At 41.3% G+C, this 19,621-nt stretch overlaps 1 long non-coding RNA gene across 1 annotated transcript; it reads left to right on the plus strand.

Annotated features, from left to right (window-relative positions):
* On the plus strand, nt 2,881-7,138 carry LOC110268772. Its single transcript, XR_002357204.1, has 2 exons — nt 2,881-3,409; nt 6,718-7,138. It is a non-coding gene; the product is annotated as an uncharacterized LOC110268772 (long non-coding RNA).

The raw sequence follows: 19,621 nt of genomic DNA on the forward strand, positions 1-19,621 counted from the left end.
GAGGTAAAATCCTCTATTATACTTGGTAGACCCTTTTTAGCTACAGGTAGAGCTCTGATTGATGTGAAAAAAGGTGAATTAACCCTAAGTGTCAATGAAGAACAGGTGGTCCTTAATGTTTTTGAAGCTCTCAAGCACCTTAATGATTATGAAGGGTGTATGAAAATTGATGTTATTGAACCACTTGTTTAAGAGGTACTGAAAGCTGAGGTACTTGATGACATTCTGGATCCTATTTCTGAGTATGAATTAGTGGAAGTTGATGATTCACCACCCCAGAAGGCTATGCTTAACACGCCTAAAGCAGAGGAGGAAGCTCCCAAGCTTGAGCTCAAAGCTTTACCTCCTTCTCTGAAATATGTGTTCTTGGGTGAAAATGACTCCTATTCAGTGATTATTAGCTCTTCCCTAAAGCCTGAAGAGGAAGAGGAGCTTATTTCAGTTCTCAGGAGCCATAAAACAGCTCTTTGTGGACCATTAGTGACTTGAAAGGGATTAGTCCAACCAAGTGTATGCACAAGATCCTCCTTGAAGATGATGCTAAACCAGTTGTGCAACCACAAAGGAGACTTAATCCAACTATGAAATAGGTGGTCCAGAAAGAGGTAATGAAATTATGGGAAGCAGGTATTATTTACCCCATTTCTGATAGTCCTTGGGTAAGTCCTGTGCAGGTGGTTCCCAAGAAAGGAGGGATGACAGTGATCAAGAATGAAAAGAATGAGCTTATTCCTACAAGGACAGTCACAGGATGGAGAATGTGTATAGACTACAGGAGGCTCAACACTGCTACAAGGAAGGATCACTTCCCCCTGCCTTTCATTGATCAGATGCTTGAGAGGTTAGCTGGTCATGCTTTTTACTATTTTCTGGATGGATATTCTGGATATAATCAAATTGCAGTGGACCCTCAAGATCAAGAGAAGACAGCATTCACATGCCCTTTTGGAGTATTTGCTTATAGGAGAATGCCTTTTGGACTTTGTAATGCTCAAGCAACTTTTCAGATGTGTATGCTTTCAATTTTTTCTGATATGGTTAAAAAGTTTATTGAGATATTTATGGATGAATTTTCTATTTTTGGTAATTCTTTTGAATCCTGCCTTAAGCATTTGTCTCTTGTCTTGAAACGGTGTCAACAATCAAACCTTGTTTTTAAATTGGGAAAATGTCATTTTATGGTTACAGAAGGCATTGTTTTTGGACACCGGATTTCAAGTAAGGGGATTGAGGTTGACAGAGCAAAGGTAGAGGTAATTGAAAAATTACCACCACCAGCTAATGTTAAGGTAGTCAGGAGTTTCTTGGGTCATGCAGGATTTTATAGAAGATTTATAAAGGATTTTTCTAAAATTGCTAAACCATTAAGCAACCTGTTGGTTGCTGATGTGCCTTTTGTCTTTGATTTTGATTGTTTACATGCTTTTGAAACTCTGAAAGCAAACCTTACCTCTGCTCCTGTTCCGAGGGTTACCTGAAACTGTAGGTCGATCTCGGACAAGATCTTCTATACTGGTCGGAGATGACGTGTCCGGCTGGTGGGTGGCGGCCGGAGCTGTCGTGTCCGACTTGTTGGACTGGCTACACTTCTGATCCTTGGTCACCGGAGGGTGGGGGGTACCTGCAAGAGACTCCGATGCTTAAGTTAGCATGGGTATTAAATAGGTTTTTAGTAGAATCAGAGTATGAGTTATACCTGGGTGCTCCAGTATATTTATAGTAGTGTGGGCTGACCTTTCTGATAAGATAAGTTAGTTATCTTATCTTATCTTATCTTATTTTGAGTGAAGTCAGCTTATCTTTAAGGGAACCGCCTTTATCTCTATAGGCTTGGATTGTCTTTGGATTTTGGTCGTGTTCCTTTATTTGGGCCCTTTATTGGGCTTTCCTGTAGATTTGGCCGACCTCTTTGAGAAGAGGTCGGATAGCCTGACCTGAAGAGGTCGGTCGCTTTGTCGCTGAACATCTTGGGTCGAATAGCTCGACCCAGGGTGTGAACAGTGCCCCTGCTCGAGCTCGGTCTTTCTTTTTGAGGTCGAGTCTTAGACTTCGGTCCTTCTCTGGTGAAGCCGAACTCGAGCATTTGTCTACTTCTTTCTTTTTGTAGAATTTTTGAATGTGAAACGTTTTCCTCTGAAAGCGCGTGCTTTTATAGTAGCGTTCTGTTCTTGGGAACGTGCGAGGGTTTAATACCTTCATTAATTAGTTTTAATTGCCCCATTCCCTTGGCTTTTATTTTGAAGTTTGCTCACAGAAACGGTTTCTCTTCTTCGTAACCTCCCTTACTTTTCTTTCTTTCTGTTTTTTCGCCTAGAGTTTATAGTTTCTCCTTGCGACGCCTGCTTGCTACTGCTTTCTGTGGAAGAGGGGTGATTCTGGATTTCACCTTCTGTTTCCTACTTTTGGCGAGTTTTTCCGTTCGAGGGGTGGCTCTTTCACCTGTCGCTTCTGCTCTTTTGAGGTTTTGTCCTATTTTTCCAGGTTTGATTTTCTTCCTTTCTCTTTTCCGTGTCACTTTTTCATGTCTGATTTTGAGAAAGTTTTGATTTTGCTTGGAGAAAGTTTGGATCTTTTTGCTTTTGCTATGCCTGTGTATTCTGGGAGTTTCTTCGCCTTTTTGCATGAACCTTTTCGCCTTTCCTGTTGCTTGATGCTTTTAGGGCTTTTGCATGTTATCACCATTTCTGTTTGTGCTTTTGATGATGGTTTTGTTTGATTCTGAAAGAAGGTTGTGCTTTTGAAGATTTTCGCTTGGCGTGTTTGATGTTGGCGATGCTTTTTGCTGATAGACTGTAAAAAGATAGTGGCTTTGATGACTTTTTGTGTTTTGTCTTTCTCCTATGAAATGTTTATTATTTGAAATCTTCTCACTACAAGAGAACCACCTCTTAGCTGCGCCAAATTACCAGCGTTCTCAGAAAACGCCGCAGGTCAAGTGAGCTGCTGCGGTTCATGTTGCGTTCCCAGGCTCTGCTCCTAATGACCCCGAATTGGTGGCTGTTTTGAACCCAACCGCATCTAATAAACTGGTGGGGGAGGGGTTGTTCCATTAAGATACCCCCACTAAAATAATTTGGCACGTTTAACCTTTCCCCCTTTTGGTGCGAACCCTAGCAGAGCAAAGGCTATAATCACTGGTCTCCTTCCTCCATCATCGTGTCTCATCCCTCCACCAGTCCTAGCCGCCACGTCCGTGTCTTCGTTCTTCCCCTTGACTGGTCGCCTACATCCGCTGTGTAGCTCCCGTGCCCGAAGGTAAAGTGAAAAGGGAGTCTTCTCCTTCTTCTGTGCACATCTATGCCGTCCTCGGTGGACACTCCAACCATCCGTCCCAATCTCGTTGTCGGCAGCCCTCCCCTTGCCCTTGCCCTGTTGTGCATTGCCGATTGCACACTCTTCCCTCTCTCTCGTATGTTCCTCTCCCTTGTTCCCATTTAATTTCAGTTGCTATTGATAAATTAATTTTCCATCAATTTAATCTCTGTGTCGTCTGAATTTATGGTTTGAACAAGATTGATCGAATTAATTGTGCCCAATATTTTCTTCCCCAATTTAACATTCAGATTTAAGTTTTTCCCAATTTTCTGAACCCCTGGGTCTCTTGTATCTTCGCTTTACTCAGTCTACATGAACCTTAGATTTCATTACATCCTTTTGTAACTGTAGATTTCTATAATGCCAAAGTTAAATTGCATAGAGTTTATTGTTACACATAGATTTCGTTACATGCATGGTCTTGTAGCTGTTGAATGGTGATGTGTGAAAACTTCATGCTAGTGACTTACCCCTTGCACATACATTTATCTTCATATTATAAGTAGTGTTAATTTATTTTGAAATTTTAATTGACATTAACTACCTTAGTTTAGTATTTTTTTTTGTGGAGGTTGTAATTTCGATTGAAATAAAGTGATTTGAGATGTGCTCCTCCCCGCATCATGTCTCTGACTTCTAGATTTATTTTTAGTGATTAAACCATAGATTAATATAAAAACTATCATATTGATAGCAGGGGTAAGTATGTGAAAATCACTAATTGTATGTGCCATCTTGGCCCTCTCCTTCTACCTGAGTTTTTTAACATGTCAAATTGCAGGGATAAGTATATCCCTAGTGAATGAGTGAATACACTTGACAAAGTAGAGATTAGAAATGAACGTATGAGAGAGGAAGTATGGCACTGTCTGATATGAATAAATCTACCTTTATATTTTCATATGATTAGTTTACTTGGAATAAAAAAAGTGAATATGGTTGTAAAATTGGTCCACAATGTGTAAAATGAAAATGAAAATAGCTTTGTTTAAAGTGTTAATTAATCTTTCATAATAGCATGTGTTTGTTTTCCTTCTGTTTTATTTATTCAGTTCAATGGTCTTGAGAGAGTGGTGATTTATAATATGCAACAAGGTATAAATAGGATCATGCAGATATATGTCTGTGTTAAATGAGTAATTAATTAGCATCTATGTAAGTGTAACACATCCTTAATACTCACATTTAAAAAAAAAAGTTTGGTGCTTTGGAATGAAAGGTTGGACCAAATGACAGAATAAGGTAAAAACAAAACAAAGTTAGATGCTAATTTTTCAAAACTTACTTTTTTATGTGCTGTGTAATCGAAGAACACCCCATCATTATTATGTTTCTTCGAATTTCACCACCAATACATAAATATAGATATCCAGAAAGTACTAAGCAATCTAGCTTTCTACACTAGAAGACAATATTGACATTATTCTTCCAATTTTATTTCTTCAAAGTTGTGTATCATTACTTTGATCTCAAAGTGTTTCATGATTTATTGAACGGTAGAAGCTAAGTGCGTGCGTGTGTCTTTTTTTTCAAATTAAAACACCATTATGATTTAATTTTTTCTCATTAAGATCAAGAAATTTTATATTGGTTTTAGAAAAAAGCATGCACTTGAATGTCCTGCTATTTAACTATTTTCATAATGATGCTCTATGATAGTTGAATGATAGATATTCACTATAGACATGAAATAAAATTGTCGTGGCAGTTCAAACTATGATTCTGAGAGGGAAAAAAATACAAATACAAATTCTTTATGTGCTATTTATTTTAACTATTAAAAACATACATACCACTTGTTTGCTTAATATATGTTACCTGAAACTATTTTTCTTTTACTAAGATCTTAGATCGATTTAATATTATAAATTGATTCATTGAGAATGTTATTTACATTCTCTAATTTGTGGCCCACCGTGTGACATTCTTAGCATTTGGTGTATTGTACCAGCCACATAATGATGGCTTTGAATTTCTCCAAAAGGCATGCCTTTTAATTTGGCTCTGTTATTTGTTTTTTGTTTTTAAATGAAATTTGTAAATGCATAAATGACCAAATTATATTCATTTGAATATTTTACACTGCTTTTGTTGATTAAAAAAGAAGCAGCTAATTTTGTTAATAATACAAAATTAGTAATCTAAGTGCTAAATAAGTTTTGCAGATGGAAAGCAACAAGTTTAATTACTTCAGTTTGAAGTCAATGATAGCTGTAATCAAAATTAAACAAGATTTCTTTTACTATCAATTCTCTTAATCAAGATTTGAAAATATAATCCTTAAAGTAAACTCTTCCTAATAGATTTTCTTAAATAAATATCTATATAATTATTATAGCCACTAAAACATCTTAATAACCCCTTTAGTATCATGTACTTGGATGATAAACCTGTTTCATATGATTAGTTTACTTGGAATAAAAAAAGTGAATATGGTTGTCCCCTATCTTAATTAATTTCACCTTATAAATGATACTCCTTGTATTAGCTGCTGTTGCTGTGAATGGCTTGCAACCATGAAACATTATTTGCCATTAAATTGTCTCCCATGCCATGAACTACTCGTTCCCACCCTCCCACTTGTGATCTTATTTTGATAATTTACTCTAGGCACATTCTTGTTTCTATTAGGTCCTCATTTTATTACAAGGCTACTTAATGGTTTCACTTTGGCTCTAGACATCTCTCAGAATAACATTCTGATTTTGTCTTTACTTAAGCTTATTTGTGTATTTTTTTTGTTTGCCTTGAAGTAGGATCTCTGACGAACGAATATCTCGGAGATTTGAAATAAATTATTTGGGGTGCGTCCCTGTACCTTCAACTGTGACATGTATTTCATTTGTCAAGAACCCCTGAGTCTTGCACAAAATCTTTTCGATAATTTACCAATTATTTATTTTTAATCTAAATACCTATAAATTAATGGCAAACCACTTAGCAGACCTATTTACTCTATGACTCAAGCTGTTCTACCCACTTGAAACAGTAAAATCTAGGAGTGTTATGTATAAAACATGAAGCTAATTTGAACTTCAATTATCATGCTTCCAAATTTCCATTATATTATCTCACCTTTTTCTTATCTTTTGGTATAATTTCGGGGCTCAGATTTTTGTTTTTTGGTAGGAGCAGGTGTATATATAAATCTCGTCTATACAATAAAAAAAAGTAATAATTTTTTACTACTAGTACATAAAAATAAATTATTATTCTTATTATTATTGTAATTTTACTGACTGAAATTGGATGGGAAGAACATAGTAAGAGTTTCTGGATATTAGTGCATGATTCTTGTGTGAGCCCTTGAATCTTATTATCAAGTACTAGGAAATAATAATTCAATGTTCAATATAAAAGTGTAGATATGACTTTTTACGCATGCCACATGGATAATTGCAGTAAATTATTTCAGTTTGCCCGCACTAGTTTCCAGAATGCCCAAAGGGTTCTGGTTGAAGTACAAGCAGAGTTGGTGGCTGAGAAATTAAAAAGGAAGGTAGTGGAGGATGAAGTAGCAGTTGAGAAGACAAAAAGATAAGCAATGGAGGATGCTGATGAAGTAGCAGATGGGAAGATAAGGATGCAGGCAATGGAGAGTGCTCTGATATGTCTACTTCAAGGGCGAGGTGGGAAGCTGCCATCAGACGTTGCCGTATGGATGAATTCGTTGGAGGGACAGATTAGAAAGTAGATCTTAGGATTGTGGAAGTTTTTTTTAAAAAATATACACTTTTTTGGTGTTAACTATGCAACTCTTAGTGAGGAGTACACTTCATTGATATTTGGATAATTATATGAATTTTATATTTAGTTTTGCTAATGCCGTTTCCCATCAGTTTATTTTTTCAGATATAAAATAATTTAACATACTAATATTAAGAAATGTTCCAAAAATAACAAAAAAAAACAAAAGAAAAGTCCTAGTACAGTTAAATTAAAAAAAAGCGTTGATTGCTAGTGTATAATACAATATTTTTGCGGCCATTTAACCGGAACATAGCGGCGGTTGTAAAATAGCCGTAGGAAATTTGAAAAAAGTGTTACGAGATAGCGGCGGTTTCTAAAAGCCGCCAAATACATTTGAAGAAAACAACGGTTGTAAACTAGCAGCGGTTTCAAACCGCCGCCAAATTTGTGCCGAAACCAACGTTTAACAGATAGCGGCGGTTTTAAACCGCTACTAAACTATGCGCCGCTATTTCATGGTTTCGCGGCGGTTGTGCCAGCGGTTCTTTAGAACCGCCGCAAAATCATATTACCACTCCCTAACAGGCGTCGCTTAACGAACCACTGGAATTCCATTTCGCGGCAGTTTAAAACCGCCGCTAATCGGTTTTGCGGCGGTTGTGCCAGCCGCAAAATCATATTACCACTCCCTAACAGGCGTCGCTTAACGAACCACTGGAATTCCATTTCGCGGCAGTTTAAAACCGCCGCTAATCCATAAAAAAACCGCCGCAATTTCGCGCATTTGTTGTAGTGTCTTTTCTTATTTGAGAGATGCCGGGATGTAAGCTGTAGATTTTTCCTGAAACCTTACTTTGTTACTGCCTCCAAAGGATGCCCCAGGACTTTGGTTTGAGTCTTGGGGTTTTCCTTTTCTGTTTGCTCTTCTGTATCATATTAGTCGAGTTGTTTTGCCCCTCATCCGAGATGTTTTTTAGTAATCCAATCTTCTTTTCTTATTTTAGGATTAGTTGGCCTCATGTCTTCTCGCAATAACATTGTAGAGATGTCTTCTAAAGTTCCCGAGGGGATGTCTGATTGGCTGGACTCCCTAGTCTTAATGTGTGTCTCTGTGGTGGACGCTGATTTTTGTGTACAGCTGAGGAAACGCCATAGGATTTGTGGTAGCAGTGCCCGGGAGAGGGATTATGAGCTTGTAGCGCCCGACTCTGACGAGAGGGTTTGTTTTCCTACTTCGGTCGAGGGGGAGCATCCCTTCTTTTATGCATATGAATATTTCTTCAGCCAGTTGGACATTACTTTTCCTTTTACTGCTTTCGAGACCGACTTGTTGTGGTCGTGTAACATTGCCCCATCCCAGCTTCATCCGAATTCCTGGGGTTTTATCAAGATTTTTCAGCTGCTTTGCCGAGAGCTAGGCGTAACACCTTCTCAGACTTTTTTCCTCTATCTCTTTGTTTCTGTACTTGTTTCTTAGTTTTGCTTCCTCCTTTTATGATTGTAACCCATTACTGTGGTTGATTCTGTTTTTCCAGAGATGTCAAAAAATAATGATTCCATGAAGGCTTTAAAAAAGGCAAGGAAGGCTGCTGCTGCTCAAAATATCTCGGCCAAGGCGACGGGAGAGGGATCTTCTCAAGTTCAGGTGAAGCCGCCCATGCCGAGTTCTCCTGGGCCGAGGAAAGTGATTCCCACTCCTCGGGTTCGCCTGGCCGACCCTCCACAGTCTTCCGCTGCTACTTCTGGTGCTCCTCCCAACAAGAAACAAAGAACAATTGAGCCTTTCAACCTTGATGCCCCTGATTTTGACGCGGTCGAGTTCGTAGATCAGCAGATCGGTCCTTACGGTGTCCTCTCTATGGATGATGTATCGCTCCTTCGTCATTTGGATTTTATCACTTGGAGTAGTGTAAAAATGGCACATATGGGAGCTGCCCTGTACCAAACTGCTCAAAATCTTCCTCTCCATGCCACCAAAGCTTTTATGGAGGAGGCAAAACAGGAGTTCGATCAGATGAAGGGCTTAAAGGAGGAGCTTGAGGTAAAGGTGGCTAAACTGGAGAAGGATCTGAAGAATGAGAAAGCGAGTTCCCTTGCTCTGGCGGCTTCTGTGTGGTTGGCCGAGGACACTGCATTGAGGCATAAAGATAGCTACGTCACATCCTATCGGGAGGGAATGCATTTGAAGGAGGAGTTGGAGAATGCCCGAGCTGATTACTCTGAGCTCCAGGGTCATCTTGTTGGCAGTATGAATGCTGTTTACGAGAACCTGAAGGAGCAGGTTCGAATTATTGCTCCCGAGGCCGATCTTACTCTTTTTAGCCTGGACAATATTGTGAGGGATGGTAAGATTGTCCCGGATGAACAGGATGATGACGATGTTGATCCTCCCCCTGTGCCTTCTGCCAAGGTGTCAACTTCTACAGTTCCTCTGGTTGAGGTCAGTCATTTCGTTTTTGATCCGGACTGTCAGATCTTGAACCGAGATGATGGTACCGTGGATGCTGTGCCTATTCAGACTCGCCCTCCTTCTCCCCGTACTGATGCTCCCGAGAAGGCTCCCGATCTTAGCTGATTTTTCTTGGATGTTTGTGTAGATAGCCTGGCTTGTGGGCTTTTTAAACTCTTTATTTTGTAGTTTGAATATTCTACTGACTGTTGATACTCCTTCTGATTGCTTTGTTTAGCAACTTTTTATTTTGAAAAAACAAGTAGCTTTCAAGCTTTTGGGCTTGGCCCTGAAGCTCGTTATAATATCGTATTTTATATCATGCTTGTTTGCACTTGTCTTGGCATCTTTCTGGGTTTTGAGAATGCTGGAGCATTGCTGCTCGGCCTCTTTGGATTGCTTTGTACTTATTGCTTGTAGCTTGGATCCTTTGAGGTCGTGGATGTGTGGCTCCAACTTGTATTTCGGTTTTCTTGCTCTTACTTGTATTTATTTCTAGCAATCCCTAACCGATTTCTTAACGTTGGTCCTCTTTCCAGTTATTTTTGTAGTCCTCTTTTTTGGACCTTTGTCGGGTCTCTTTCAGGGACTACTTTTATAACTTGTTTGTAGGAGACCGACTTTTTTGCGTCGTCTTTTCCAAGTTATTTTTGTAATCTTCTTTCTTGGACCCTTGTTAGGTCTCTTTCAGGGATTACTTTTATAACTTGTTTGTTGTAGGAGACCGACTTCTTCATGTCGATCTCTTCTAAGTTATTTTGTAATCCTCTTTCTTGGACCCTTGTCAGGTCTCTTTCAGGGATTACTTCTATAACTTTATGTTTTGGGCCAACTTTGTCATGTCGGGCCCTTCTAAATTATTTTTGTAATCCTCTTTCTTGGACCTTGTTCAGGTCTCTTTCAGGGATTACTTTTATAACTTGTTTGTTGTAGGAGACCGACTTCTTCATGTCGATCTCTTCTAAGTTATTTTGTAATCTTCTTTCTTGGGCCCTTGTCAGGTCTCTTTCAGGGATTACTTCTATAACTTTATGTTTTGGGCCGACTTTGTCATGTTGGGTCCTTCTAAGTTATTTTTGTAATCCTCTTTCTTGGACCTTGTTCAGGTCTCTTTCAGGGATTACTTCTATAACTTTATGTTTTGGGCCGACTTTGTCATGTCGGGCCCTTCTAAGTTAAAGTAATCCTCTTTAATAGGGTTGGCCAGACCTCTTTCCAGGGTTTACTTATAACTTGGTTTGACTTGGTCCGACTTCTTAATGTCGGCCAGTCTTTTAAGTTATTATTTAGCAATCCATAAGACCTCGTCAGGTTCTTTTTCCGGATCATTTTCGACAACTTCTTGCATTATTCTGCTTTCATCTTTGCCGATTTGTAGAAGGTGGTTTCTATCTTTATTTGGTCGACCTTTAGATGAATCGCGCTTTCATCTCTATTGGTCTTTATCGTGATCGTGCTGTGAATCTGTTTTTCACTTTCTGCCGATCTGTTGCTTTATAATCGGACGATGAATGCTTTAGATTAATGCGTCTTGAGAATTTGTAGAATATCTAAAATATATTTCATTCAAAGGAAAAGTGCAAATATATACATGCGGGAGTTTTTCATCCCTGTAAGTCAGAGTTTGTAGGTCTTAGCTTGGTACCTCATTAAAAAACCTTTTCAGGAAAAAGAGTGTACCTTATACCAAAATCCTTTATCATTCCTAACTATAGTACCTTCTTAGGTTGCAGGCGTGCCACGATCTGGGAAGCTCTCGTCCATCGAGTTCGGACAGTTTGTAGTAGCCCTTCCCAAGTACTTCTATGACTCGGTAGGGTCCTTTTCAGTTTGCTGCCAGCTTTTCTTCTCCAGGTCGAGTTGTTCCGATATCATTTCGGATTAGAGTGAGGTCCTTTTTTGTGAAACCTCGCGGCACTAACTTTTGATTATATCTCGAAGCCATTTGACGTTTTAGTGCTTCTTCCCTGATCCGAGCTCTTTCTTGGACTTCCGGGAGTAGGTCGAGTTCTTCCCTTTGCAGTTGGGAGTTAGCTTCTTCATTGTAGTGTACTACTCTAGGCGACCCTTCCTCAATTTCTACCATGATCATTGCCTCCACTTCATATGCTAGTCGGAAGGGTGACTCTTTTGTGGTGGAATGTGGCATTGTCCGATATGCCCACAGGACTTGTGGGAGTTCCTCAGCCCAAGCTCCTTTTGCATCCTGTAATCTCCGTTTTAACCCGGCCAATATGACTTTGTTGGAAGCTTCAGCTTGTCCATTGGCTTAGGGATGTTCGACGGAGGTGAACTGGTGCTTTATGTTCAAATCGGCTGCTAATTTTCTGAAGCCTGCATCTGTGAATTGGGTGCCATTGTCTGTGGTGATGGAATATGGGACCCCAACCTTGTGACAATGTTTCTATATAGGAATTTTTTACTTCTTTGAGCAGTAGCATTAGCTAGGGGTTCTGCCTCGATCCACTTTGTAAAGTAGTCTACCCCTACTATGAGGAATTTAACTTGTCCCGATCCCTGAGGAAAGGTCCGAGAAGGTCGAGTCCCCATTTTGCAAATGGCCAAGGTGAGGTTACGCTGATGAGCTCTTCTGCCGGGGCGATGTGAAAGTTGGCATATTTCTGGCATGGTGGGCATGTCCTTACAAACTTTGTAGCCTCCTTTTGTAGAGTTGGCAAATAAAATTCCGCCCGGAGTATTTTTTGGTGAGAGCTTGTGCTCCGAGATGATTACCACAAATGCCACTGTGTACTTCCTCTAAAACTTCCCTTGTGTTGGAGGTCAACACACATTTTAATAGTGGTATTGAAATCCCTCTTTTGTATAGGGTGTTGTTTATGATAGTGTAGTATTGTGCCTCCCGTTTTAATCTCTTTGCCTCCTTTTTATCAGTGGGGAGTGTTTCTGTTTCGAGGTAGTTAATTATGGGGGTCATCCATCCTTGGTCCTGACCTGTTATGGCTAGGACTTTTTTCTCTTCCGAGATTGACGGGTTCTGTAGCATTTCCTGGATGAGGCTTCTATTGTTGCCCCCTGGCTTGGTGCTGGCTAGTTTTGAGAGTGCGTCAGCTCGGGCATTTTGTTCGCGGGGTATGTGGCAGATGTTGTATTCCCCGAGTTGTCTGAGCTGTTCCTTGGTTTTATCCAAATACTTTTTCATGGTGGGATCTTTGGCTTGGTAGCTCCCTGTTATTTGTGAGGTGACTACTTGTGAATCGCTGAAGATGTTGAGTTTTTGAGCTCCAACCTCCTTAGCCAGCTTCAAACCAGCTAGTAACGCTTCATATTCCGCCTGATTGTTTGAGGCCAGGAACCCAAATTTGAGGGAAAGCTCAACTTGGGTTCCTTGGTTGCTTTCTATTATCACACCTGCGTTGCTTCCAGTCTTATTCGAGGACTCGTCCACGTAGAGATTCCATTCTGTGGGGTTTCCAAGGTATCTGTGAATTCTGCAATGAAGTTGGCCAAGTACTGTGATTTGATGGCTGTCCGAGCTTCATATTGGAGGTCGAACTCTGATAACTCGACTGCCCATTGTAAAATTCTGCCTGCTAGATCTGTTTTCTGCAATATCCCTTTTATGGGCTGGTCGGTCCGAACCTTAATGGTGTGAGCCTAGAAGTATGGGCGAAGTCATCGAGATGTCAGTATGAGAGTATAGGTGAACTTTTCTATTTTTTGGTAGTTCAGCTCGGATCCCTGCAGTGTTTTACTAATGAAGTATACAGGTTGTTGCTCTTTGTCATCCTCTCGAACCAGTGCTGAGGCTATTGCCCGACTTCCTACTGCAAGGTATAATACGAGTGGTTCTTCCTCTCGTGGTCGAGTTAGGATAGGTGGTCGTCCTAGGAAACTTTTGAAGTCCTGGAAGGCTTGCTCGCATTCCATTTTCCATTCGAACTTCTTTCCTTTCCTCAAAGTGGCATAGAAGGGGAGAGATCTTATCGCTGATCCTGCTAAGAATCTGGATAAGGCTGCCAATCTCTCGTTGAGTTGTTGTACCTCTCTGACAAAAGTTAGGCTCTTCATGTTGAGTATGGCCTGGCATTTGTCTGGATTTGCTTCAATTCCTCTTTGTGTGAGCATGAAACCTAAGAATTTGCCCGCTTCTACTACAAAGGTGCATTTTACGGGATTGAGTCGCATGTCATGCTTCCTTATAGTGTCGAACACTTGGGCCAGGTCAGACAATAATGTCTCTTCACTTTATGTCTTTATTAACATGTCGTCCACGTAGACTTCCATGATTTTTCTGATATGATCTGAAAAGACTTTATTCATTAGCCTTTGATAAGTAGCTCCCGCATTCTTGAGACCGAAAGGCATCACAATGTAGTAGTAATTTGCTCTTGGTGTTAAAAACAAGGTCTTTTCTTGATCTGGTGGATACATGGGGATTTGGTTGTATCCAGAATATTCATCCATAAACGAGAGGTATCTATATCCGGATGAAGCATCTACCAGAGCATCGATATTTGGGAGCAGGTAAGGATCTTTTGGGCAGGCTTTGTTGAGATCGGTGTAGTCGGTGCACATTCGCCACTTCCCATTTGATTTTTTCACCAAGACGACGTTAGCTAGCCATAGTGGGTACTTGACTTCTCTTATGAATCCTGCCTCTAGTAGTTCTTGTACCTGTTCTTCCACAGCTTGGGATCGTTCTGGCCCAAGTTTTCTTTGTCTCTGTTGTACTGGCCGAGATCCTGGATAGACAGCCAACTTGTGACACATTAGCTTGGGGTCTATGCCTGGCATGTCTGCAGCTTTCCATGCGAAGAGATCGACATTATCTCGTAAGAACTGTACTAGTAATTCTTTTGCGTCTCCCTTCAGATCGTGCCAATATTAGTTGTTTTGTCCGAGGTGTCTCCGATCTGAAATTTCTCTACTTCACCTTCGGGTTGTGGACGGAGTTCTTCTCATCGTTGAACTACACCAAGCTCAATTGTATGGAACTCTTCTCCTCCGCCTCTGAGGTTCAGACTTTCGTTATAACAGCGGCGTACCATCTTTTGATCTGCTTTTATCGTAGCTATCCCTTCTGTAGTTGGGAATTTCATGCATAGATGTGGAGTTGAGACTATTGCGCCGAGTTGATTTAGTGTTGTACGACCTATTAAGGCATTATAGGCTGAACTCACGTCGACCACGATGTAATTTATCTTGAGTGTTCTGGATTGGTTCCCTTTTCCGAATATTGTATGTAGTGACATGTATCCCAGTGGTTGTACTGGGGTATCTCCCAGTCAGAATAGGCTGTTCGTGTATGCTTTAAGCTCCTTTTCTTCTAAGTCGAGCTTGTCGAAGGCAGTTTTGAATAAGATGTCGGCGGAGCTCCCTTGGTCTATTAATGTGCGGTGGAGGTTGGCGTTTGCCAGTATGATGGTGATGACCATGGGATCGTCATGTCCTGAGATGATACCAGATGCGTCTTCTTTGGTGAATGTGATTGCAGGGATTTCGAGTGCTTCCTCCTTCCCTTCGACATGATATACTTCTCTGAGGTATCTTTTGTGGGATGATTTGGAAATTCCTCCTCTTGCAAATCCTTCGTGTATCATATGGACATATCTTTCTGGCGTACGAGGTGATCGCTCGGTTCGTCCGACATCTTCATCCCTTCTTCTCTTTCTTTGCTCATCATCTCGGGTGGCCAGAAACCGATCTAGTTTTCCTTTTCTCACTAATTTTTCTATGACGTTTTTTAAGTCGAAAAATTCGTTGGTGGAATGCCCTCGGACTCGATGATATTCACAGTATTCGTTCCGATTTCCTCCTCCTCTTTTGCCTTTGAGTGGTCGAGCTGGGGGTATCTTTTCTGTATTACAGACTTCTTTGTAAATATCCACAAGGGACACCCGAAGAGGGGTGTAATTATGATACTTTTTTATTTTTCCCCCGTTCGATCTTCCTTCCTCTTGGATTCTTTATCTTTATCTCGGTAGGTGAAACCAGATCTCGAGGCTTCTCCCAGTCGGGAATTTTCTTCCATGTTGATGTACTTCTCCGTCCGCTCTTGCACCTCATCCAGAGATGTGGGGTATTTCTTTGATATAGATTGGCTAAAAGGTCCCTCTCGTAGGCCATTGATGAGGCCCATGATGGCGGCCTCTGTTGGCAAGCTTTGCATATCTAGGCATGTTTTGTTGAATCTTTCCATGTAGTTGCGAAGACTTTCTCGATCTCCTTGCTTGATCCCTAGTAGACTGGGGGTGTGCTTAGCCTTGTGTTTTTGGATGGAGAATCTGGCAAGGAATTTTTTGGCTAGATCGTCAAAGCTTGAGATGGACTTTAGAGGTAGGTTGTCAAACCATCTGATTGCTGTTTTCGTGAGAGTTGTTGGAAAAGCTTTGCAGCGAACGGCGTCGGAGGCATCGGTGAGGTACATTCTGCTTCTGAAGTTGCTGAGGTGATGGTTGGGATCTGTGGTGCCATCATACAAAGCCATATCCGGGAGTTTGAAGTCCTTAGGAATTTTAGTTTTCATGATTTCCCTAGTGAACGGATCTTGATCTTTGCGGGCTTTATCCTCAGGGATGAACCGAGTAGTTTTGGTGTTGAGATCGGTTTCGAGTTTTAGAAGTTTATCTTCTAATTCTCGACGTTGCCTTACCTCTCTTTGTAGATCCTTCTCAACTTCTCGTTGGCATTGGGTTTCTTTTTCCAGTTGCTTTAAACGATCTTGAAGCGCTTCAATCACTCCCGGATTTGATGAGTTTTTGTCCCCGTTAGATTCTAGGGTATCTTTCAGTGTATTGCTCGCGTTTTTGTGTGGTGTTCTATCTTCTAGATCTGAGTCGTGGTTGTTGTCATGGTCGTCCGCCATGGTGATGGGATGACTTCCAGGTTCCATGGCAATGGCGCCAATGTTCCGAGGGTTACCTGAAACTGTAGGTCGATCTCGGACGAGATCTTCTGTACTGGTCGGAGATGACATGTCCGGCTGGTGGGTGGCGGCCGGAGCTGTCGTGTCTGACTTGTTGGACTGGCTGCACTTCTGATCCTTGGTCACCAGAGGGTGGGGGGTACCTGCAAGAGACTCTGATGCTTAAGTTAGCATGGGTATTAAACAGGTTTTTAGTAGAATCAGAGTATGAGTTATACCTGGATGCTCCAGTGTATTTATAGTAGTGTGGGCTGACCTCTCTGATAAAATAAGTTAGTTATCTTATCTTATCTTATCTTATTTTGAGTGAAGTCAGCTTATCTTTAAGGGAACCGCCTTTATCTCTATAGGCTTGGATTGCCTTTGGATTTGGGTCTTGTTCCTTTATTTGGGCCCTTTATTGGGCTTTCCTGTCGATTTGGCCGACCTCTTTGAGAAGAGTTCGGATAGCCTGACCTGAAGAGGTCGGTCGCTTTGTCGCTGAACATCTCGGATCGGATAGCTCGACCCAGGGTGTGAACAACTCCCATTATAGCTCCCCCTGACTGGGATTTACCCTTTAGAACAGAGGCATGGTAAGCTTGTACATGTCATTTACTATGCCAGTCGTGTGTTAAATGATGCCCAAAAGAATTACACAACTACAGAAAAGGAATTATTAGCTGTTGTTTATGTTGTTGATAAGTTTAGGTCCTATTTACTTGGTTCTAAGGTTATTGTTTATACTGACCATGCTGCTTTGAAGTACCTTCTAACCAAGCAGGATTATCAACCAAGATTAATCAGATGGGTGTTGCTCCTTCAGGAGTTTGATATTGAGATAAAAGATAGGAAAGGGTCAGAAAATCAAGTAGCTGACCATCTCTCCATAATTGAGCCTGAAGCAGGAGTACAACCACCCACAGCTGTGACTGAGACGTTTCTAGATGAGCAATTGTTCCTCATTCAGCAGGCTCCATGGTTTGTAGACATTGCAAATTATAAGGCCATGAATTTTATCCTAAGGGAGTACAGTAGGTAACAAGTAAAGAAGCTATTGACTGATGCCAAGTACTACATTTGGGAGGAACCATACCTCTTTAAAAGGTGTTCAGATGGTATCATCCAGAGATGTGTCCTAGATGAAGAAACACAGCAGATTCTTTGGCACTGTCATGGTTCTGATTATGGAGGCCACTTTGGTGGTGAAAGGACAGCTACAAAGGTCCTTCAGAGCGGGTTTTACTGGCCGACTCTCTTCAGAGATTCAAGAGAATTTGTGAAGCACTGTGACAGATGTGCAAAAGCCCCGAATCTCCCTACCAACCATGAAATGCCACAGTATGGATTCTTGAGGTTGAGTTGTTTGATGTGTGGGGTATTGATTTCATGGGACCTTTCCCTCCCTTACATTCAAACAACTATATTCTAGTGGCAGTTGATTATGTGTCCAAGTGGGTGGAAGCTATGGCTCTACCCACCAATGATGCCAAGGTGGTAATGAGCTTTCTTCAGAGATATATCTTTAGCAGGTTTGGTGTCCCGAGGACACTCATTAGTGATAGTGGAAGCCACTTCTGTAACAGACAGCTAGACTCTCTTCTGCAGAGATATGGAGTCTGTCATAAAGTGACAACCCTCTATCATCCTCAGACAAGTGGACAGGTTGAAGTTTCCAACAGGAAACTCAAGAGGATTCTCGAGAAAACTGTCAGTGTTTCAAGAAAGGACTGGTCTAAGAAGCTTGATGATGCTCTCTGGGCATACCGGACAGCGTACAAGACTCCTATTGGCATGTCCCTTTACCAGTTGATCTATGGCAAAGTTTGTCACTTGCCAGTTGAGCTGGAGCATAAAGCGTACTGGGCAATCAGGTATCTGAATCTTGATTCAGAAGCTGCATGAATTAAGCGGATGCTTCTGTTGAATGGACTTGATGAATTCAGATATTCAGTCTATGAGAATTCCAAGCTCTATAAGGAGAGAACCAAGTTATTGTATGGCAAGAAGATTGCCATCAGAGTCTTTGAGCCAGGACAGAGAGTGCTTATGTATAATTCAAGGCTCAAACTCTTTTTTGGGAAGCTGAAATCCCGGTGGTCAGGACCGTTTGTGGTTACCAGAGCTTCACCATATGGTCATATGGAAATACAGGAAGAGAATTCTGACAAGAAATTTACAGTAAATGGCCAGAGGCTGAAGCACTATCTTGGAGGCGAGATCGATCGCCAGAGGTCCGCTCATCTGCTGAACTAGCAGAACTGACCGTCAAGCTAGTGATGTTAAAGAAGCGCTTGTCGGGAGGCAACCCGATAATTTCGTATCCTTAGTTATTTTTCGTAGCAGTGATTTTCTTATCTATCTGATTTTTATTGAGTTTTACTGTTTTCCTTTTGTTTTACGTGTGTTCTGATCATGCAGCTATCTTAGAAAAAAAATTGACGAGCACACGACGCGCAAGCGTCATATGTGTGAGCGTGAAAAAATAAAAGTGAACAGAAAGTTGAGCAGGAGTGGCGCTGGAACGATGCCTTACGCACAAACAAGACCGCGCGTACGCGTACCTCATGCGTGCGCGTCATTTGCACTTTTCGCCATCCACGCGTGCGCGTCACTGACGCGTACGCGTGACCTTAAAAATCGGCGTAAATAAGTGTTTGGGCAGAGAGTTGTGCTGGCTTGGGGCTGGAAGTGTGGTGGAAGCACAAACTTGGTCACGCGTACGTGTCCCTGACGCGTGCGCGTCCTTTGCATAAATGGCCATCCACGCGTACGCATGTATGACGCGCACGCGTCGTATGAAAAATTTTAGTTCCCAAGCCACGCGAACAGAGAGTTGTACGTGCACGCGGCCGCCTTCGCACGATTCGCACAAACCAAGGGCACGCATATGCGTGTCAGACGCTTACGCGTCATTTTCAGAATCGGGCGACCCATGCATACGCGTACGTGTTGCCTGCATCGCACAACTACACTAGTTCGCCACCCAGTTTTAATTTTATTTCTCTCTATCCCAAATCATAATTCTCTCTTATTCTTTTATCCTTTTCTTCTTTTTTCCTCATACTATTTCTTTTTGTTTTCAGTTCTTCCTTGCTTGAGGACAAGCAAACCTTTAAGTTTGGTGTTGACGCTTCGCTTATGGATTTTCTGTTTATTTTTATGGCACCAAAGGGAGGCAAATCATCTTCACGGGGAGCACAGCCTGAAGAAAGAAACAACCACTAGGATAATTGAGGTGGTTGAGTTCTTTTCATTCTATACTCCTTCCCGCTCTTACTATGTTATGTTCCGGTTTTCTA

The sequence above is a fragment of the Arachis ipaensis genome, chromosome B02 (assembly GCF_000816755.2).
Source record: "Arachis ipaensis cultivar K30076 chromosome B02, Araip1.1, whole genome shotgun sequence".
NCBI classification, from domain to species: domain Eukaryota; kingdom Viridiplantae; phylum Streptophyta; class Magnoliopsida; order Fabales; family Fabaceae; genus Arachis; species Arachis ipaensis.